Source organism: Tachyglossus aculeatus, chromosome X1 (assembly GCF_015852505.1).
Source record: "Tachyglossus aculeatus isolate mTacAcu1 chromosome X1, mTacAcu1.pri, whole genome shotgun sequence".
In the NCBI taxonomy this organism is placed as follows: Eukaryota; Metazoa; Chordata; class Mammalia; order Monotremata; family Tachyglossidae; genus Tachyglossus; species Tachyglossus aculeatus.
In genome coordinates, this window is record NC_052101.1 from 49,067,087 (window position 1) to 49,089,765 (window position 22,679).

General features: G+C 52.4%; 1 non-coding gene across 1 annotated transcript; it reads left to right on the top strand.

Annotated features, from left to right (window-relative positions):
* Positions 1–14,700: 14,700 nt before the first annotated feature.
* On the top strand, positions 14,701–14,838 carry LOC119920290. The gene has a single exon (XR_005448048.1). It is a non-coding gene; the product is annotated as a small nucleolar RNA SNORA7 (small nucleolar RNA).
* Positions 14,839–22,679: the final 7,841 nt, after the last annotated feature.

The following is a 22,679-nucleotide window of genomic DNA, read 5'->3' on the forward strand; positions in this document are numbered from 1 at the left end:
AAGTGGAGAGAAGTTAAATTCTTCTGTAGAAACGCTCAGGACATGTCACGCCCCTTCCTCAGAAATCTCCAGTAGTTGCCCATCCGCCTCCATATCAAACAAAAACTCCTCACCATTGGCTTTAAAGCAGTCCAACGTCTCGTCCCCTCCTAACTCACCTTGCTTCTCTTCTTCTACAACCCAACCCACACACTTTGCTCCTCTGGTGCTAACCTTCTCACTGAGCCTCCATCTCGCCTGTCTCCACGCCGACCCCCAGCCCACGTTCTGCCTCTCTGGCCTGGAACGCCCTTCCTTCTCAACTCCACCAGATAATTACTCTCCACCGCTTCAAAGCCCTACTGGAGGTATATCTCCTCCCAGAGGCCTTCCCAGACTAAGCCCCCCTTTATCTCATCTCCCACTCCCTTCTGCATCGCCCTGACTTGCTCCCTTGGCTCTCCCCTGCCTCTCCCAGCCCCACAGCACTTATGTATATATCTGTAATGTTATTTATTTTTATTGATGTCTGTTTATTTGACTGATGCCTGTCTCTCCACCTTTGGACTGAGAGCTCACTGTGGGCAGGGATTGTCACTCTTTATTCTTGTATTGTACTTTCCCAAGAGCTTAGTACAGTGCTCTGCACACAGTAAACACTTAATAGATGCGACTGAATGAATGAAGTGCTCAATAAATAAGATTGAATGAATGATGTCGGTACTCTCCGGAGAGAATGGGAGAATGTCCCACCCGTGGGCGGGTGGAGGGAGTCAGTCAGTCGTATTTATGGAGCACTTACTGTGTGCAGAGCACTGTACTAAGTGCTTGGGAGAGTACAGTACAACAATAAACGGACACATTCCCTGCCCACAGCGAGCTTACAGTCTAGAGGGAGGGGGTGGAGGGGTGCAGGGGGACCGTGGGATCTGAAGAACCAGAGTTTTCTTTCTGATTTTAGTCAGAAAGCACACGCCAGTGGCCTTTGGGCCTGTGTCATTCTTAACCACGCTGTTGGCTCCCGGGCCCGTGAGCCTCCATTGTCAGCACCATCAAGGATTTTCCCATCCTCAGATCTGCTTATTCCGCAGAATGCTGCACCTTCTCAACCCAGCCTCACAAATCAGCCCGACCTTCTTCCTGTCCTTCAGCCTTTTCTTCAAAAACACCAGTGAGTCAGAGGAAGAGAGCCAATTCCCCAGCTCCACAAGGGGCTTTCTCCAGGCTCCCACCTCCCACCTCACTGTCGTCTAATCTCCCTTCTCTGCCCAAACTTCACCTCTCCAGTTCTTCCGGACTGTCCCGGTTTCCCTCGCTCCTGCTTGGGTCCAGCCTCCCCTGGCCTGTCTACACCCCACCCCTGCTTTCCCTCCGCCACCTGGCAGGATAACCAGGTGAGGTGGAACTGGATCCCTGTGGGATGCTAACTAGGGATCTCACCAAGCCACAAGGAGGAAGCCTTATGGACTTTGATGCCTGGCTGGGACTTCTGGCTCTTTTGGGAAGTGGTGTGGCCTAGTGGAAAGAGCCCAGCCCCGGGCCTGGGAATCAGAGGACGTGGGCTCTCATCCTGGCTCTGCCATGCACTTGCTGTGTGACCTTGGGTGTCACTTCACTTCTCTGTTCCTCAGTTGTCACATCTACAAAATGGGGGCAGGGATGGGTTCAAGCATTTTCTTTTGAAATGGGGAATTTCTCTAGGCTGTGAGCTCATCCCTAGACAGTAAGGTCACTATGGGAAGAGAATGTGTCCGCTAATTCCATGGCTGTACTCTCCTGAGCACTTAGTACAGTGCTCTGCACGTAGTAAGCCCTCAGTAAATATCACTGATTTTTGACTGACTCTCCCTCCCTCCTACTTTGACTGTGAGCATGAAGAGGGATAGGGACTGTGTCTGACCTGATCATCTTATATCCAGTCAGTCAGACAGTCAATCGTATTTACTGAGCACTCACTGTGTGCAGAGCAACTCCCGGTGCTATGAGCGGGGATGGCATTATGTAGCTGTCACGTGGGGTGCATGTGAAACCCTCTGTGTGTACTTGTGATGTGCCCTGGGCAACTTGCTGGCTCCATGCCTGCCTCCTTGGACTGGTTGCCCCCTGAACCCTAGTGGGAGCCTGGCCAGCGAATGACAGTGCCACCTCCGCTGGCCCTCGCGTCAACCCCTCCATCTTACCGGTAGCCCAGTCCCCCAGGTTCGATCTCCACGCTCCCAGCAGAGACTCCACCACTGTGACTCACTCACGGCAGCCGGGGCGACTCACTGTTTTGGCAGCGGGCAGGCTTCCTTCTCCCACGGCACACTGGAAAATGCCAAACTCTAGTCACCCCAACGCTGAAAGCAACCCTCCGGGCCCAGGCTGCCCCAGGGAACTGACCGGGACTGCCAGCTAGGCGCTGGAAAGCGCACTGTAAGCAGGGAGTATGTCTACCAGCTCTGTTGGAATGTATCTTCCTGAGAGCTTAGTACAGTGCTCTGCTCACAGTAGGCACTCAATAAAGACCATTGAGTTCTCTTTCTCCCATGACCTCCCCGTAAATGAATTAATTAATGAACCCATCCCTCCATCCCACTCCAGAGTCCCAATTTCCCCAAAGCCAGAACGGGATTGGATTTTAGTTCTAGAGCTGGAGGAATCTACTACTTCACTGCCCCGGTCTCAGGCCCCGTCTCAAGGAGCTTACAATCCAAGAGGGCAAGACGATTGTCAGCTGAGGAGCACCGAAAGCCCGAGGGAAAGACTTGAGGAGTTCAGGGTCCAAGATCTTCCCCTGCTCCGGCCTCCTCGGCAACGGGAAAAAGGTTTGCATCTGCTGAGGGCCGGATTGGAACCTGCTGGAAGGGGGGCAGAGAAGAGCAGGGGATGGTGCATTTGGGTTTGGGGAGAAGATCACCCCTTTCCCCCATCTCGTCCCCCCAGGCTCCATCTCTGCACCTTTCGGACGTCGGTGGAACGAGGAGGCCGGAGACCTCAGGACTGCGGGAGGTGCGTGGGAGAGGGATTGGGTGGGCGAGCAAGGGAGCTGAGGGAGGAAAGAAGTCAGGTGGATGTGCCGCAGGAAGCCGGAGGCTGGGAGCTGGGCTGCTGGCGGGGTCTGCGACAGGCCTGGGACGGGGGGCAACTGGGAGCCTGTGGGCGGCTGGAAGGGGGGGGGCTGGGTTCAAGCGGTTTCCTTTGAACCCGTTACCTGACGAATGAGACACTGGGCGTTCCTTCCCCAGAAGCAGGATGTTGTTGTTCTAGAGGACCGTGGCACCTTAGATCGTTCTAGTCACCTCAGCTGCTCACGGGATGTGGGGGAGAGGGTGGGGAAGGAGGGGACAGAGGATGGGGGTGGAAGGAGTGGGTGAAGGGGTGATGGGGTGCGGTGGGGGCGGGGAGGAGGCTGGAAGGAGCAGGGTGAAGAGGCCGGAGGAGGGCTGTGGAAGGAGTGGGGTGAGGCGGGGGTAGGGGTGGGGTGTGAAAGGAGTAGGGGGAAGAACAGGGGAAGGGCGTGGAAGGAAAGACGGCGACCTAGAGTTACAGAAAACTTACAGGCCTGGGAGTCAGGAGACCTGGGTTCTAATCCCAGGTCCACCAGCTCCAGCTGCCTGCTGTGTGACCTCCAGTGAGCCTCTTAACTTCTCTGTGCCTCAGCTTTCTCATCTGTAAAATGAGGGTTAAATGACTCTTTGCCCTCCCCTGGGACTCTGAGCTCCACGTGGGGAAGGGGCTGTGTTTAATGGGATTGCTTTATTTCCTCTCCAGCTCTCAGTAGATAGTAAGTGCTTAACACATATTATTTTTATTAAGCCCCTCCTTCTGCTTTATTCACAGATTGTGAAAGCTGGAAACCATGCGGAACGCTCACCCGTGTATAGTTTCCCAGCCCTGAATACAAAACTTTTTTTTATTATCTTTTTATGGCATTTGTTAAGTGCTTACTCTGTTCTAGGCACTGTACCAAGCCCTGAGATAGATACAACCCAATCAAGACAGACACAATCCCTGGCCCACCTGGGGCTCACAATCTTCATCCCCATTTTCCAGCTGTGGTAACCGAGGCCCAGAAAAGTGAAGTGACTTACCCAAGGTCACACGGCAGACAAGCGGAGGAGCCGGGATTGGAGCCCAGGTTCTTCTGAATCCTAGGCCCAGGTTCCACCCACTAGGCCATAGAGCAGCGTGGCTTAGTGGAAAGAGCATGGGCTTGGGAATCAGAAGTCATGGGTTCTAATCTTGGCTCTGCCACTTGTCAGCTGTGTTACTTGGGGCAAGTCACTTAAATTCTCTGGGCCTCAGTTCCCTCTTCTGTAAAATGGAGATGAAGACTGTGAGCTCCATGTGGGACAACCTGATGACCTTGTATCTACCCCAGCACTGAGAACAGTGCGTGGCACATAGTATGCGCTTAATAAATGCCATCATTATTATACTGCTTTGCACATACTAAGCACTTAAATTCTTCAGTCACCCCAATACTGCTACTATATCTGCTGTGTGACATTAGGCAAGTCACTTCATTTCTCTGGGCCTCAGTTACCTCATCTGTAAAATGGGGATTAAGACTGTGAGCCCCATATGGGATGGGGATTGTTTCTAACCTGATTTGCTTCTATCCAGTCCAGCACTTAGTACGGTGCCTGGCACATAGTTAGCACTCAAATACCACAGTTATTACTATTACTAGATTATTTTTAGACTGTGAGCTCACTGTTGGGTAGGGACTGTCTCTATATGTTGCCAACTTGTACTTCCCAAGCGCTTAGTACAGTGCTCTGCACACAGTAAGCGCTCAATAAATACGATTGATTGATTGATTACTAGATGGTAGAACAATAACAACAATATTCTGTGGTCCCGGACGTCACTTGGCTCAGGCCTGGCCCCAGGGGGCTCAGTGCTTGCTGGAGGAGGAGGAGGCCTTTCTGTGAACGCCTCAGACACCAAATTCCTGCAGGGAGCTGGGGGAGAAGCGGGGAGAAGATGGAGCCTCAATCTGCAGCGCTTGGGATCATTCATTCAGTGGTATTTATTGAGCACTTACTCTGTGCAGAGCATTGTACTAAGCGCGTGGGTTAGTTCAATATAACAATAAAGGGTGACAATGCCTGCCCATGACAAACTCACAGGCTAGAGGGAAGGAGGCAGACATCAATACAAATAAACAGACATCAAGAAAAATAAATAAAACGACAGCTATAAAAGTGTTGTGGGGCCGGGAGAGAGGGGAAGAGCAAAGGGAGCAAGTCAGGGTGACGCAGAAGGGAGTGGGAGATGAGGAAAAGTGGAGCTTAGTCTGGGAAGGATTCTTGGGGGAGATGTGCCTTCAGAAAGGCTTTAAATGGGGGGAGAGTGATTGTCTGGCGGATTTGAGGAGGGAGGGCGTTCCAGGCCAGTGCTAGGACATGGGCCAGGGGTTGGCATCAAGGCAGGCGAGATGGAGGCACAGTGAGAAGCGTAACACCTGAGGAGCAAAGTGTGCAGGGGGGAATCCGTGGCTGAGCAGGTGAAACTGAGCGGTTAAGTGAGTTGCCTGGGGTTGCTCAGCAGGCCAGTGGCAGGACTTAAAAGGTGAATTCTTGGGAGCAAGGGGAACAATGCAGAGGGGGGATGAGAGCTGGGAAGCAGGGAGCCGAGGTCTTCCCATTCCCTCCTGTGCCGACTGTAGACTGTAAGACTGTAGACAGGTAAGCTTGTTTCTAGGCTGTAAGCTCATTGTAGGCCGAGAATGTGTCTGTTATATTGTTGTATTGTACTCTCCCAAGAGCTTAGTACGGTGCCCTACACACTGTAAGTGCTAAATAAATATGATTGATTGACCTGCGTGAAATAAAATGGGACACAGATGGCAGTGCCCCTGCCTCCTGCCCACCTCCTGGAGGGGGGTCTGTGGCAAGTGAGAGGATCCTTTTCCAAACTCCGGCTTCCCCGGGGCCCAAGGCCCCACCTTTTCTGCCCCACAATGAGCTCCCAGGAGGCAGTCCCAGCCATGCAACGGTGGCAGTAGCAGCAGCAGCAACAAGAGCAATGGCAGTACCAATTTTGTTTTTCATTTAGAAAGCTGCAGAGCCGCCAGCCAACAAATTCACTGTGGCTCAGAAATGGGCCTCCACGCCCCCCCTCCCCTCGCTGCCACCTCCTTCTCCCGTCTGCCCCACGCCGCTCCTGCCCCTCTCTGCCTTGCTACTCTCGGACTCCCAGAACCTGCACAGAGTTCCTGGGCCCCGGTCATTCCCAGATTCCCAGAGAGAGCTGGGTGGGGGTGGAGGTGGGGAGAACAGACAAGAGAGGCAGGTATTACTGGGCTTCTGTGGGGCTTGCTGCTGGATTTCCTTTCCAGGCTTGGGCAAGTGGGCTAGCACTCCTGTCTCCCCTGGCTGTCTCCCCCTCTTGACTGCAAGCTCACTGTGGGAAGGGAATGTGTCTACCAACTCTGTTACAGTGTACTCTCCCAAGCGCTTAGTACAGTGCTCTGCACAAAGTAAGCACTCAATAAATACGATTGTCTGACTGACTGACACTCCCATCCACGGCTCAGGTGAAAGTGGTGGAACTCCTGGTCCTGCAGAGCAGAAACCCCCCTGGCCATGTGGCTGGCTGGCCAGCCCCTGGTGAAAACCTGCCATGGCCACAGTGACCATTTGTCCAGTTTGACCACCGATGATTCAGATTGGAGCTGATCTGCCCGTCCCTTCTCAGATACTGATTCTGGTATTTTTGAAGGGCCTACTATGTGCTGAGTACTGTACTGAGCGCTGAGTTAGATAGAAGATAAGTCCCTGTAGACTGCCAGCTCTCTGAGGGCAGGGATCAGTGCATTGTACTTCCCAAGTGCTTAGTACAGTGCTCTGCACACAGTAAGGGCTCAGTAAGTACCATTGATTGACCGATTGCTAAGCAGGGATATTCGGTGACCAGCTGGCTTCCTTGTCAGTTCTGACCTTCATGGCTCAGGAGCAGTGCCTGTGTTTTCCTAGACTGGAGAAGGATTCGACAATGGTGTGAAATGAAGGGTGGGGGTAGGCAGTCCCCCCAGGAGTGCTCTAGGCTGGGGAAAGCTTCAGGCATGTATGTTGTCATTATGTTGCACTGCGGGCCCAGCAGACACCTGTGACGTTGCTTCAATCCATTTGTCTGGATCGGCATCGGGATCAGGCCAAAAGACACTCAGCTACCGTCACCTTGGGTGGATATAGGACCAAACAGGGATTTCCAGACTGTGTCTGTTCCCCCTGAGCCTTCAGTGAGCAGGGAGAAAGCCACCTGCCTCCTAAACACCCTCCATTCTCACCAGCCCTTGCCCACTCTCTTCCAGATCGAGCTGGAATTCCAGGCCTCCTCTCGAATCCTTCTTTATGGAATGGAATTCTGGCTGAGATGTCTCTGTGGCGCCCCCAACTCTGGGGCCAACCAGCCCTTGCAGAAGCAGGGAAGCTCAGGGTCCAGAGGCGTGTCTACACCCGCCCTCTGCCTAGTCTCTGTGACACCTTTGAAGTCAGGGTGTGGCAAACGTTCCACTTCCTTTGAACCCCCTCCCCCACCAATCCACCCTCAGGGGGCGGGTTGAGTCAGAGGGTTGGAGGTCATTTGTCCCCTTTGAAGAGAATTCCCTCACCTCCAAGCAGCGACCCAACCCCTCCACCTCACCTAGGCCCTCTCTTCCCTCTTCCCTCCTCCCACTCCCAGATCAAGTGGCAGGGGGAAAACATACCTCAGTAGGCATGTTCCCTCCACTCCATGACCCTGGAGGAGGTCAGCTCCACTTCCTTTCCCCACGATCCCCTGCTCTCCGCCGTCTGGCCATTTTGGCCACATTACTCTCCAGCTCTCCCCTCTGTAAGAATTAGAATTTGTGGGATGTTAGGGGTCATTTGGGCCAATCCTCTGCTTGTGCCCTTAAGCCAGCCTTGCCTGCGAAGTGTTGGTGTTCTGGTCGCTGAAGCCATCAGGACAAATTGCCTGGCTTGACCCCTGAGAGCTCCCACCCTCATTCCCTCGGGGTTGAAGTTCTGAGGCTGAATACGTTGGCCAGTAGGGAACTCATTTACTCATTCGCTCACTCGATCCATCGATGGTAGTTATTGAGCACTTACTGCGTGCAGAGCACTGTACTAAGCACTTGGGAGAGAACAATACAGCAGTGTGGGTAGACACGATCCCTGCCCGGAAGGTACTTGCAGATCTTGGTGAACTGGCCTCACCCGGACCGTGCCAGTCTCCACATGCTCTGAGCAGGTGGGCTGGATGTACCCAGGGGAGCCAAGGGCGCAGCAGCCTGAGCAGATCTGATCTCTGATCGGACTCTGAGCCCGCTCAAACCCGCTGCTGGCACTGATGCCACAGCCAGGGAAATGGCCCCAGAAGCCCCCCGGCCCTGATCTTCCCACCCAGCCCGTGGCTACTGGAGCCCCAGAGCAGTCATGGCGGGGAGGGACGGCATCGCAGTAAGTTAGGACACCAATAGGCTGGGTCGCCTCCCTGGGCCCCTGGAGAGGAAGGCTTTTCATTCATTCATTCCATTGTATGTACAGATCCACTCTATGACTTGCTCCCTTTATTCATCCTTGCTCCTAGTCCCACAGCACTTACGTCCATATCTGTCTCTCCAGGACACTCTGGAGAATTCTGGAGAAGCATCACAATCTAGCGAAAAGAGCACAGGCCTGGGAATCAGAGAACCTGGGTTCTCATCCTTACTCTGCCACTTGTCCGCTGTGTGACCCTGAGTAAATGACTTTAACTTTTCTGGGTCTCAGTACCCTCAGCTATAAATGGGGATTCAATACCTGTTCTCCCTCCTACTTAGTCTGTGAGCCGCATGTAGGACAGGGACTTTGTCCAACCTGATTAAATTGTATCTGCGTGCTTAGCAAATACTATAAAATAAAACAAACTTCATCTGTGGGTTTGAAAACAGGGGGATTAGAAGTTCCAGCCCCTTGGTTCCTCCTTGGTTCTCACAAAAACTGCTCACGGGCTCATCCCAGTCAATGACGCTTCTGCTATCTGTCCCATCTGGTTTGCCCTCCGGCCCATCCTGTCTGGCCATCTCCTCCAGTCTGCCCTTCAACACAATGCACTTGGCCAATTTCCCTAATCTGTCCTCCTGTCCATCCCGACTGGCCAGCTCCTCTGATCCACCCTCCTGCCCAGAGTGGATAACCATGATCTAGAATGAAATGATGAATTTCATTCATGTACACATGTTTGTAGGTAGACATGTATTTGTTAGAGAAGCAGCATGGCCCAAAGGAAAGAGCCCGGGCCTGGGAATCAGAGGATCTAGGTTCAAATTCTGCTTCCACCACTTGCTTACAGTGTGACGTTGGTAAGACTCTTAGCTTTTCCGTGCCTCAGTTCCCTCATCTGCAAAATGGGGATTCAATACCTGTTCTCCCTCCTACTTAGAACTGTTAGCTCTATGTGTTTCTACTCCAGTGCTTAGTACAGTACTTAGCATGTAGTGAGTGCTTAACAGATATCACAATTATTTTTTTTATTAAGCACTTACTATATGTCAAGCACTGTGCTAAGCACTGGAATAGATAATCAGATCAAGCACGGTCTCTTTCCCACACTGGGCTCACAGAGTATTTACAGAGGAGGAAACTGAGGCCGAGAGCGATTAGGTGACTTGCCCGAGGTCAAACAGCAAAGAAGCGGGACTCTGAATTCCAGGCCCTTTTCCACTAGGCTACCGTTGCTCTAGAGGTTCCAGGTAGTTGGGGTCAAGGGTTCATCCAACTAACTCCTAGATCCACTGGGGGCATTGAGGATGTGAATCGGTATCCTCCAAGGAAGGACCTGTCCAGGAAAGGGGTGAATATTGGCTCCTTGAGGGGCTGGCCTGACCCTAGTTCCTGGCCCTGGTCTGGGATTCCTGAAAACCCTGCTGGAGTTCATCATTTCTATCTCCAAGGTACACAGAGCTAGAATCAATCCATCAATCTAAAGTATTTACTGAGCACTATACTGGCTGCCTAATGTTGTAGAATACTCTATTGAGCAACTACTAAGTGCCAGAGAGCTGTACTGGGTGCCTACTGTCTTCAGAGCACTGTCCTGAGAGTCTGCTGTGTAGAGAATGCTGCCTTGGGTGTCTACTGTATGCGGAACACTTGACTGTGTACATCTACTGTGTGCAGGCTGGGACCGGATTCTTCCCCATGACGAAGGCCACGGCTGATGGTACAGCCCGAGAGAGTGGCCTGGGCTCCTCCGTGGCACCGGCTGGCCAAGCCTGGATGCCCAGGACCCTGGCCGCCCTCCCTCCAGATCATCGCAGGGCGCTCAGAACTCAGGACTTCATTGTGTCCTGCCCCACCAGAGTCCTGCAGCCCCAGCTGTGTGCCCTCCCAGCTCACCCCTCTCCACACCAGCCGCTACACCCCACGTCATCCCGTCTCCTGTCCCCCACCCCACCATCCCTTGAAGCAGCACGGCCTAGTGGCTACAGCAAGGGCCCGGGTGCCAGAGGACCTGGGTTCTAATCCCGGCTCCTCCACGTGACCGCTGTGTGATCTTGCGCAAGTCACTTCACTTCACTGGGCCTCAGTTGTAAAATGGGGGTTCAATACCTGTTCTCCCTCCTACTCAGATCGTGAAGCCCTGTATGGGTCAGGGATTGTGAACGCCCTGATTAATAATAATAAAATTATAATGATGGCATTTGTTAAGCACTTACTACCTGCAAAGCACTGTGCTAAGCACTGGGGAGGATACAGGGTGATCAGGTTATCCCAGGTGGGGCTCACAGTCTTATTCCCCATTTTACAGATGAAGTAACTGAGGCACAGGGAAGTGAAATGACTTGCCCAAAGTCACACAGCTGAAAGTTGGAGGAGCTGGGGTTTGAACCTTTGACTTCCAAGCCCGTGCTCTTTCCACTAAGCCACTCTCTGCTTAGAACGGCGCTTGCCATATAGTAAGTGCTTAACAAATGACATTAAAAAAAGGTAAAACCTAGTCAGTGGAATCCCGGCTCCATCGTGGGCAAACTCCCCTTTGTCCTGGACCTGTTCCCGACCCAGCCACCACCCCTCTGACTGTCACAGAGACCCGGCTCCATCCAGGTGCTGCTGTCTCTCCCACTGCTCTGTCACAAACCTGGGAAGGCCTCTCCTACTCAATCAATCAATCAATCAATCGTATTTATTGAGCGCTTACTGTGTGTAGAGCACTGTACTAAGTGCTTGGGAAGTACAAGTTGGCAACATATAGAGACAGTCCCTACCCAACAGTGGGCTCACAGTCTAAAAGGGGGAGACGGAGAACGAAACCAAACATACTAACAAAATAAAATAAATAGAATAGATATGTACAAGTAAAATAAATAAATAGAGTAATAAATATGTACAAACATATATACATATATACAGGTGCTGTGGGGAAGGGAAGGAGGTAAGATGTGGGGGATGGAGAAGGGAGGGGGAGAGGAAGGAAGGGGCTCAGTCTGGGAAGGCCTCCTGGAGGAGGTGAGCTCTCAGCAGGGCCTTGAAGGGAGGAAGAGAGCTAGCTTGGCGGATGGACAGAGGGAGGGCATTCCAGGCCTGGGGGATGACGTGGGCCGGGGGTCGATGGCGGGACAGGCGAGAACGAGGTACGGTGAGGAGAGTAGCGGCTGAGGAGCGGAGGGTGCGGGCTGGGCTGTAGAAGGAGAGAAGGGAGGTGAGGTAGGAGGGGGTGAGGTGATGGACAGCCTTGAAGCCCAGGGTGAGGAGGAAATGGGAGGACTGGGTCTGCTTCTGCCCTCTCAATGCCACTCTGGCAGCCCTCCATTCCTCACCTTTCTGAAGCTCACCCCCAAAGCATTTTTCCCACCTACTACACCTGCTTGTTGACCCCAACTGCCACTCCCACTCCCCACCCCCCCGGCCCAGCTTCCCCTTTTCTGATTCTCTCTCTCTCTCCTTCTCCTCATTCTCCTCTCCGATACTGGTCCTCGGCGACTCTGACGACCCCATGATTCATGCGGCCATCCTCGATGACCCCCAGCCTCCCATTTCCTCTCACTCCTCAACTCCTGCTCTGCCCCACCTCACCCACTCACCAACTTGGACCCAGGCTCGGTCTTGTCATCACTCGTCATCTCCCATTTCTAATCTCTCCCTCTCTGAATCACCGTTCTCTGACCACTTCCTAACGAGCCAGCTTACTTAGTCATGCCGCCCCTCCCCAGGTAACGGTTCTCTCCCTGTGCAGTGCGTGACCATCTTCAGCTCCATCAATCAATGGTATTAATTGAGTGCTAACTGGGCACAGAATACTACACCAAGCGCTTGGAAGGTACAATACAACAGAATTGGTAAGTCCTCCTTTCATCCCAGGCTATCACCTCCCACTTAGACTCCTTCCAATCAATCAGTCGTATTTATTGAGAGCTTACTGTGTGCAGAGCACTGTACTAAGCAGTGTTCACCTTCCTTCACCTTTCTACTTTTGATCCACAGGTTCATCACCGGCTTCTCTGCCAAACCAACCCCGTGGTTCCGCTCTGACCTTCCAACTTTCTTACGCCCCAACCCCAGGGCCTGGATCACCTCCACGGTCCATTTCCTCCAGACTCCCAGGACTTTAGCCACTTTCAGTTCATCTGTACTTACAACACTGTCATCTCTTCCACTCACGGGTATTATGTTTTCTCCAATAAATTATTAATAATAATGATAATAATAACAGTGATATTTGTTAAGCACTTACTATGTACCAAGTGCTGTACTAAGTGATGGCATATATACAAGATAATCAGGTCCGTATGGAGCTCACGGCCTTAGGCGGAGGGAGAACAGGTATGCAATCCCCATTTTACAGATGGGAAACTGAGGCCCAGAGAAGTTAAGCGACTTGTCCAAGGTCCCACAGCAGACAAGTGGTAGAGCCAAGACTAGAATGCAGGTTCTTTGAATCCCATGCTAGAGCTCTTTCCACTAGGCAACACAGCTTCTAAAATGAGGATTAAGGCGTCATTGACATTCAGTGAGTTCTTCCGGGGTTTATTAAGTGCTTCCACACTTTTAACTCCCTCCTGAAACTCCCGCAAACCCCCATTCTCTTGTACCAGTGATCTGCTGGCCTGCTCCTTTGTTGACAGAATTGAAATCATCATGGTGAACTCCCCAAAGTCTCCTCACCACTCAAGTCCCATGCTTTCATCCTTCCCATCCAACTCTCAAAAGTAGATCTTCCTTCTTTCAAAATCCACCCTTTCCGGGTGCACTGCCTTTAGGAGCCCTTCTTACTTTGTGAAAACCCTTGCATCCACTCTTCTTCCCTCCCTGACCACCATCTTCAACCACTTGTTCTCTGATGGCTCCTTCCCCTCTTCCCTTAAATACGGCCATGTCTCCCCAAAACGAACATACCTTCTCCGGATCCCACTGGATCATCTAGCTACTGCCCCAGTTCCCTGCTTCCATTCCTGTCCAGGCCTTCTTTAAATAGCATTTGTTAAGTACTTACTATGTGTCAATCATTGTTCTAAGCGCTGGGGTAAATACAAGATAATTAGATTGGATACGGTCCATGTCCCACACGAGAGTCACAGTCTTAATCTCCATTTTACAGATGAAGTAAATGAGGCCCAGAGAAGTGAAGTGACTTACCCAAGGTCACATGGCAGGCTGTGCTCTTTCCACTAGGCCACACTGCTTCCCAACCACTGGAATGAGTTGTACATTCCTGCTGCTTCCTCTTCCCCAATTCCCTTCTTTTCCACCTCACTTCATTCGGTCAGTCAATCGGTCTGTCAATCAATGGTATTTATTGAGTGCGTTCTATGTGCAGGGTACTGTTCTAAGTGCTTGGTAGAGTACAGTAGAACAGAATTAGCCGATATGTTCCCTGCCCATAACAAGCTTACAGTCTAGAAGGGGAGGCAGACATTAATATAAATAAATAAGCAATCTGTAATATATAATTTAAAGATTTGTACTTAAGTGCTATGGGACTTGGGGTGGGGCGATTATCACATATCCAAAGGTTACAGATCCAAGTGCATAGACGACGCAAAAGGGAGAGAGGGGATCATTCTTTCCAATGTGGCTGCCCCAACTGTATTCTGCTTTAATCCTCCTTGGCCTTTCTGTTGCTCTGAATACTGTGGTCCTGGTCCACCCCCTTCTCCTGGAAACTCTGCCTTACCTTGGCTTTTTCCAACACAGTTCTCTCCTTGTTCTCCCCTTACCTCTCTGACCATTCCTTTTTAGAGTCTTCAACAGTTACCTATTCTTCTCCTCAGGCTCTCCCTCCTACTTACCCCCTCTCGTCTCCCACTACACTCCGGTTGATCTTCGTTCCTCTCAAGCTTACCTACTCACGGGGCCTTGTTCTTGTCTCTCTTCCCTCCAACTCTTTGCTCACATGCTTCCTTCTACCTGGAGCTCCCGCCCCATTCAAATCCCCGACACCACAGCTCTCCTCATCTTCAAAGTGTTTCTGAAATACCATCTTCTCCAAGCCACTTTCCTTCATTAGTTTTCTCTTCTCCCCAGCTATATCCCCCTAACTACTACCATCTCAGCAGTTCTGCACCAACTGCGTATTTGTTTACAAGCAACCACCTGGAACGCTTTTGAACATATTGCCTTACAAACCCTGTCATTTAACCCTCCCTCCCTCCCTCATCTACATATCCCTTTTTCCTTCTTCCTTCCAACTGTAAATTATCTCTGAGCCTATCTCCTCTGCTAGATTGTAAGATCCTCCAGGGCAAGGATTGTTTCTCCTAGCTATGGTCCCCTCTCGGGGTCGCACCTGGAGAGTTTCCAGTGCTCTACCAGTCTGGGCAAAGGGAGGGAGAGTCAAGCAGAGGCATATCCACTCCATTCCTAGCTTGGCCAGTGGCTAGCGAGTGGAGGGCAGTCTGCTACAAGTCAAAACTTCCCTGTGCTGGGCAGCAGCAGTGTGGGAGAAAGACAAGGGCAGAGGCTCAAGTTGACTGCGCAGAAAGAGGCAATGATAAACCAATTCCATGTTTTGACTAAGGAAACTCTATGGATACACTACCAGAACGATTGCGGATGGAGGTGGGGTGTTGTGGGAGAGATGTGTCTGTGGTGTCGCTATGGGTCGGAGACGGCTTGACAGCATAAGTCAAAAATGTTGTGCCCCAAGCATTTAGGGCAGTGCTCAGCACACAGTAGGCGCTCAGTAAATGCTAATGATGATTGATTGATTGATGGATCTGCCCTGCCCCAATGTGGGCACTGGTTCTCCTCTATGCCAACAAAGAGCCTCTGCTCCATCCTGCCTAACACCTCCTTGGCAGAGAAGAGAAAAGCCTCTGCAGCATGAGTTTGCCACAAAACCCCAGGAAGACTGGTGGCTGTTGGAGCTGACGCTGTGGCTATGGGTGCATCCTGGACTCTGAGCCCAGAGGAGCCTGAAACACTGCTCCTCTCACCACAGCACCCTACCAATTTTGCTTATATTTTTGTGTATTTGTCCTTGTCTCTTAATGCCTTGTATTGTTTCATTGCATTGATGGTTCTCACCTGCCACGTGGGAGGCCCAGGTTTGAGTCCCGGCCAATGCAGCGCTCTTTTTCCAGTGTTTAGAACAGTGCTTTACACATAGTAAGTGCTTAATAAATGCCATTATTATTATTATTATTATTATTATTATTATGTGTCTGTCACCACCCCCTTCCCCCCAACTTAGACAGTGAGCCTGCTGAGTGGTAGGGACCATGTTCTATGTATTTTCTCCCAGCACTTAGTACAGTGCTCTACCCACAGTGAATCTTAATAAGTACTATAACTAATCATAACTGTGGCATTTGTTTAGCACTTACTATATGCCAAGCACTGTACTAAGTCCTGGGATAGGTACAAGATTATCAAGTCCCACATGGGGTTTACAGACTATGAGCCCGTTGTTGGGTAGGGACCGTCTCTATATGTTGCCAACTTGTACTTCCCAAGTGCTTAGTACAGTGCTCTGCACACAGTAAGCGCTCAATAAATACGATTGAATGAATGAGGGAGAACGGGTATTGAATCCCCACTTGGCATATGAGTGAACTGAAGCACAGGGAAGTAAACTGACTTGTCCTAGGTCACATCACACAGCAGGCAAATGGCAAAGCTAGAAGGAGAACTCAGGTCTTCAAAGACTCCCAAACCTGGGCTCTTTCTACTAGGCCATACTGCCACTGTTGTTGCTGCTGCTAATACTAGTACTACTTCTAGTAACTACTAATTATACTACCACTGCTGCTGCTTCTGGCCTGCCTCTCCGGAGCAGGGCAGGGAAGAACTCAGGCAGGAGCAGCGGTGTTGTCTTCTCAAGTTTTAGATTGCTTTGAAGGCTATGGCTGTGGCTGCTGTGACTTTTGGAATCTCGTTAACCCTGGCTGTAACCGCAAGGAACCTGAAAATGACTCATTCATTCAATCGTATTTATTGAGCGCTGACTGTGTGCAGAGCACCGTATTAGACTCCTTCAAGCACAATGTTTTGGAACTCTTATTGTATTCATCATTGCTCTGGCCTTCTTTTGTTGGTTTCACTTTCTATCATCCATCTGTTTTCATGTGCCCGTGGCCAACCTCCCAGCTCTATGCCCCTTCTGTGAGCACCGCCAGGGCCAGGACCCAAGTCTTCTTTTTCCTTCATTATGTTCTCCCAGTTCATATGTGGTCCAGGGCTTTGCATGCAATATGCACTCAATAAATACCATTTAATGAAAGAATGGATGGATGGAAGGCTGTGAGTCCTGCCTCCCCCTTCTTAGGAAGTGAGTAGCAGTGAGGTCCAGTGGATAGAGCTTGGATCTGGCAGTTAACAAACACAAGTTTCCTCAAGTGTAAAATGGGGATTAAATACCTGTTCTCCTTCCTACATAGACAATGAGCCCCCTGTGAGACAGAGACTGCATTCATTCATTCAATCGTATTTATTGAGCGCTTACTGTGTGCAGAGCACTGTACTAAGCACTCAGACTGCATCCAAACTGATTATCCCAGCAATTACCACTTGTCTGCTGTGTGACCTTGAACAAGTCCCTTCACTTTTCTGTGCCTCAGTTACCGCACCTGTAAAGTGGGGATTTATACTGGGAGCCCCATGTGAGACATGGACTCTGTCTAACCTGATTAGCTTGTATCTCCCCCAGCACTTACAACAGTGCCTGGCATATAGTAAGTGCTTAACAGATACTTTAAAAAAAAATGGGCATGGGGGCCACTGATGGCCCTTTTACTCCTATTGATCTACACTCAGCTTGTGGTACCTGCTCTCCACTGACTGCCCAGGAATGGGGCAGCTGACCAGAAGGAGTAAGTGTCAAACCTCAGGTGAGCCGCGTCGTGTGAGGGAGTGGGACCAGGTCAGATCCATCACTGCTGCTGGGCAGTAATCAATCAATCAATCATATTTTTTGAGCCCATGCTGTGGGCAGATCACTGCTGTAAATATAGCTAGAGAGAGTACGATAGTTAGGAGACCCGATATCTGCCTTCAAGTGGATGGCAAGAGAATATCCTCCCCCGCCAAGCCCACCTGGTTTCACCGGGGCCTCTGCCCCGAGTGGGAGCTGCCATCAAGCGTGGAAACCCTCTGCCTCCTTTCTGTGTAGGCCGCCCATTGCCCAAGCAGCTCTACCTGCCAGCTCCCCTCTGCCTGGCCGGGGTTCACAGGGCTAGAGGCAGGGACGGGTGCGGGGCTGGGGGGCGGAGGGCGACTGGCTCATGGCTCAAAGCCAACCCCCCTCCTGCCTCCACCCTGCCGTTTCAGCCCTAAACTAGTGCTAATCTTTCCTCGTGAGCAAATAATTCCCCACATCAAAGTCTCATAATTTCCCCCAAAGAGCAGTCTTTAGAATGTCAAGGGGAAATTATTGAATTATCTTGGTTGGCAAGAAAATCTAATTTATAGCAAAGTATTTCTCTTGAAGTTTTAATAGATTTTTTTTCTCCAATGGGCTTTAATGTACAATTGTTTCCCAGCCTTGGAAATTCAGTTTAAAGAACTGACACTACTTTTCAGTGCCTGATTTATTGCTTGCTCTCTACCTCCCTGCACAGCCTTGCCTGGCAGAAAACTCTAGATCATATTTTCCCCTTTCAGCTCCCAGAGGACCGGCTCCCATGACTCCTTGTCTCCCATCTGATGGCATTTTTTTTACTGTTTTCAGGCAGTGCCAGATGCTGGAAAAATGTCTGTCACATTCTCCGTGGAAAAATTCCATCCCCTCCCCATCCTCCCACCTTTACTGATTGGAAAAGAACAAAAGGTGTGGAGGGTTTCCCTTGTGAAGAGAGAGGTTTCACTGCCACCTAAGGTCAGAGGTCACCTGCAGCCTCTTCCCCTCATCTCCTCTTAATAAGAATAGTTCATAGCAATTGTGGTATTTGTTAAGCGCTTATTATGTGCCAAGCCCTGGGGTAAATATAAGGTATTAAGGTCCATCACAGTCCCTGTCTCTCAGTATCCGAAGGAGAGAGAGAACTGGTATATTATCCCCAATTTACAGGTGAGGAAACTGAGGCCCAGAGAAATGAGGTGGGAGATGGGGAGAGTGCTGGTCTGTCAGATATGTGGGGGGAGGGGGTTCCAAGCAGGAGGGAGGGTGTGAGCAAGGTGCCTGAGGTCACACGGCAGGCAAGTGGCAGAGCGGCAATTAGAACCCAGGTCTTCTGGCTCCCAGATCCACATTCTTTCCACTAGGCCACGATGCTTCTCAAGCATGTTGGCCTGGAAACGAGTCCTGGTAGAATGCTATGACCCCCCCTTACCCCGGAGAGATCCTAGCCTCAGGAAGCCTGGCCCCGCCCCCAGTCTGGCCTGGAAGGGCTCAGACCTGCCTGCACACTGGGTACTGGATGTGTCGAGGACAACCCAAAACCAAAACAGGAAAGATCAGGGGGCTGAAGGTGGGGAGGGGAATAAAGGAAGGGGTGTTGAGGTGGTGTTGCATTATCAGTAAACTCTTTCGCCCTTTCTGCCCACCTCTCCCCGCCACATCCCACCCTGGGAGAGCCACTCTCCATTCCTCCCAAGCTAACTTGGTCTGACTCTTGACTCCTCAGCCCACCAACCTCACTCAGGCTGATTCCCCTGCCTGGGTTCCCTTCCTCCCTCCTTCCCTCCATCCTTCCCTGCCACACCTGTCAGCCCTCGTCATCTTCAAAGTCCTCTTAACCCCCCACCCTCCTTCAGGAAGCCTCCTTGGCCTAACCCCTAACCCCCTAGTGACAATCACCCACCTCCTAGCTGGGTCGGGCCCTGTGGGGTCAATGGACCGTGAAAGCATTTCAGGGAGGTCCCGGGGGGTGGCCAGGGGGCTCTGGCTCCCTGGGAGTGCGGCTTGCCGGGGGTCTCACCTCCCCTTCAGCCAACCAACCCCGGCCTTCCGGAGAGAAAGCTGGGCCAGGCTCAGGCCTTTGGCAGGGTTCCCCAGCGCCGGGCAGGAGAGCCAGACGGCTCCGCTGCCATCCTGGAGGGGCGGGGGGATGGGGCTTCTGCCCTCTGCTGCAGGCCCGTGCCGTCCGGCCAGGCTGGCTTTTAGTGACTGGCAGCGAGCTTCAGTGCTAGGACGGGCCAACTCCACACTGTTAATTGGCACCGGCTGCGAGCCGGCCCCCGGCGGCCCGGGAGGAAGGGGCCAGGGCTAGGCCCGTGCGGAGCCATTGACCACCGAGCGGCAACCCCCGCCGGACCGTGGCCGTGGCTGGGGCCGGCCCTGCTGCCGCCTGGCAGTTACTGCTGAGATAATCATTTCTTATTTTTGTTCTCCCCACGTCCGGTGGGAGCAGGCCCCGGTGGCTGCCAGGGCGGCTGGGAGGGCCCAGTGGCTGAGGCAGAGGAGACGCTGCTAGCTGTCATTCCATCCTTAAAGGGGCCAGGACCCCGAGTGAAGGACCACAGAGCCTCAGCTGAGCCGGCGGGTGCCCTTGCTCTCCTCACGGGAATTGCTTGCCCGGCTTGCATCTGACCCAGCCTCCTCCCACCAGCGGGTTCCAACTGCCAGATTAGGGAGTGGAATCCAAGGCAGAGTGAGCCCAAATTGTGCCCAGGTCCAACGGCCCCTTGTTGAGCCCTCTCCCACCCTACCCGCGGTGCAGTGTGAGGGCAGGCAGGCCCACAAGCCCCGGCTTGGTCTTGGGGGTGGAGGAAGGAGGGTAAGGCCCTCAAAGGGCCCCTGACTAATGATTAAAATAATAATTGTGTTTTTGTTAAGCACTTACTATGTGCCAGGCACTGTACTAAGCACTGGGGTGGACACAGGCAAATCGGGCTGCCTCACACGGGGCCCACAGTTGTAATCCCCAATCTATAGATGAGGGAACTGAGGATGGAGAAGTCAAGTGACTTGCCCGAGGTCACCCAGCAGACAAGTGACAGAGCCAGGATTAGGACCCAGGTCCTTCTGAGTCCTAGGCCTGTGCCCTATCAACTAGGCCACCCTGCTTAGCCCTTGGGCCCCAGGAAAGAGCTCAGGAGCCACCTTTGGCCAGTCCTTCTGGGCAGCCAGAGGCTCTCGGGGATGGAGCTGAGGCAGTAACTTCCATGGAGGAATGTCTCTCCCAGTCTTTATCTACCTCCTTGACTGGCAGTTTCCAAGACAGGTGCCCCCTCCAATCCCTGGGGCCCCCAGGCCGTCCATCTTCTCCTCAGCTCACAGCTCCCAGGACAGAACTCCTACTTTCCCATGCACTTAATACAGTGCTCTGCAAACCGTAAGTGCTCAATAAATACCATTGATTGATTGACTGCTATGGGGGCACCCTCGGTTTCCCTCTGACTCAGCAGAGGGACGTGTCCTGTCCACCTCCCTAGCCTCTGGGCCCCTGGACTAACCCCGAGACAGCGTGCAGACAGTCTCCCGGAGGCCCCGGCCCCAGCAGGGCTCGGTTACACTGGGCAACCACAGCCCAGTTCCTGCTTCCCACGGACACCAGACCGCAGTCAACAGCTGTGCCGGGCACTCCTTCACCCACTGTCCGCCAGCTTCTAGTGGCCTCCTCCTCTCGTCTCTGGCTCTCTGGGACCAGACTGGTCTGTGGGCAAGAGCGGTTGGGGGAGCCCTCATTCCCCGCTTCCAGCTGGGTTCCCAAAGCCAGGCTTCCTGGGGTACAGTCCCCTCCAGGGCCCGTCACGGGATCTGTGGATGCCTTGAGGCTTTTCAGTCAGTCGATCATGTCTGTTGAGTGCTTACTGTGTGCAGAACTCTGTACTAAGCACTTGGGAGAGTACAACATAACAAACAAGACACAGTCCCTGCCTGTAACAAGCTTACAGTCTAGAGGGGACTGGAGACAGAAGGCTGTCTCCGACCACTCTTGGGGGCTTCTACCTTCCCCAAGGGCTGGAGTTGGGCCACCTAGGGCTCCTGGGCAACCCCAGCCTCTCTGGCCCCCTCACTCCACAGACCCTTGGGCTGGACAGGCATGCTGCTAACTCTCCTTAACACGGGATGATAGACATGGAACTGAGGCCGTTTTATTAGGACCCCAATCCTGGGCCCCCAGAGAGCTTGGAACTGCAGCTTGGGCCTGGAGATGTCAAGGGAGACCCTGATGGCCAGTCCCCAATGGCCAAGGAGCCCTGGATAAGGGCAGGGCCTGGGCGGTTGGCTGGCCCATCTTTGAAACTGAGAGTTGTCCCTCTGCTCCTGGGGTGCAGGTCCCTGGAGGCCTCTGCCCTAGCACGGCCTCTGCTCATGCACACTTCACCTTCTTCTCCAGGGGTGTCCCAGGAGTAGAGCCAACCCCAAACCCTGGCTCTGGCCTCAACAAGTCCTGCCCTGCCCAGCTCAGGCACAGGCCTGCACTGTCATTGCCAAGCCAGGGGGAGAGTGACTTCACCTGGGGCCTGGAGTTAACACAGGTTAAGGTCACAGGTAGCCGTGAATGGGCAACTAAGCCCCTCCCTTCCCCACTCGGCCCCCTCCCCCACCCCCAATCCTATACCTCCTGGGAGATCTTCCTGAACCTATAGAGTGTGCCGGATCTGGGATGGAGCATCAGGGGAGCCCAGGACCCCCCTTCTGGGATGGCCAATTTTCTTTTAATGGGTGTGGGTGTGCACCCCCAGAAGGAGTCGTCCACCCCACAGGACCGGTGGGGAATGGCGCGGAGTAGAGGGAATGTTAGGTCCTTGTCATCACCATTGTCATTGTCGCTGTGATTGTCCTGCTCCAAAGACCGAGGAACCCTTTCCTCACTCAAATATATGGAGGCTCCCTGGAGGAAGATGGATCAGGGAAGAAGGCAGGGAGGAGCCACGGATGGGAACAGTGGAGGGGGGAAGTGAAGGAGCCGGGGTCCCTGATGGCACGTGCAGGGAGGGAAGACCCCTGTCCCGGGAAACATGTGGAGGCCTGGAATTTTAGGGGAGCCCAGAGTGGGGGCCCCTGTCCAGGTTTTGCTCCCTTGGGGCTGAGGAGAATAATAATAATAATAATAATAATAATAATAATAATAATAATAATAGCATTTGTTAAGCGCTTACTATATGGGAAGCACTGTTCTAAGCGATGGGGGGATACAAGGTGATCAGGTTGTCCCAGGTGGGGCTCACAGTTTTAATCCCCATTTGACAGATGAGGTAACTCAGGCTCAGAGAAGTTAAGTGACTTACCCAAAGTCACACAGCTAACAAGTGGCAGAGCTGGGATTAGAACCCATGATCTCTGACTCTCAAGCCCATGCTCTTTCCTCTGAGCCACGCTTTCAGGAGGTTCCTGCAGACTCTGAAGGGCCATACCTGGGG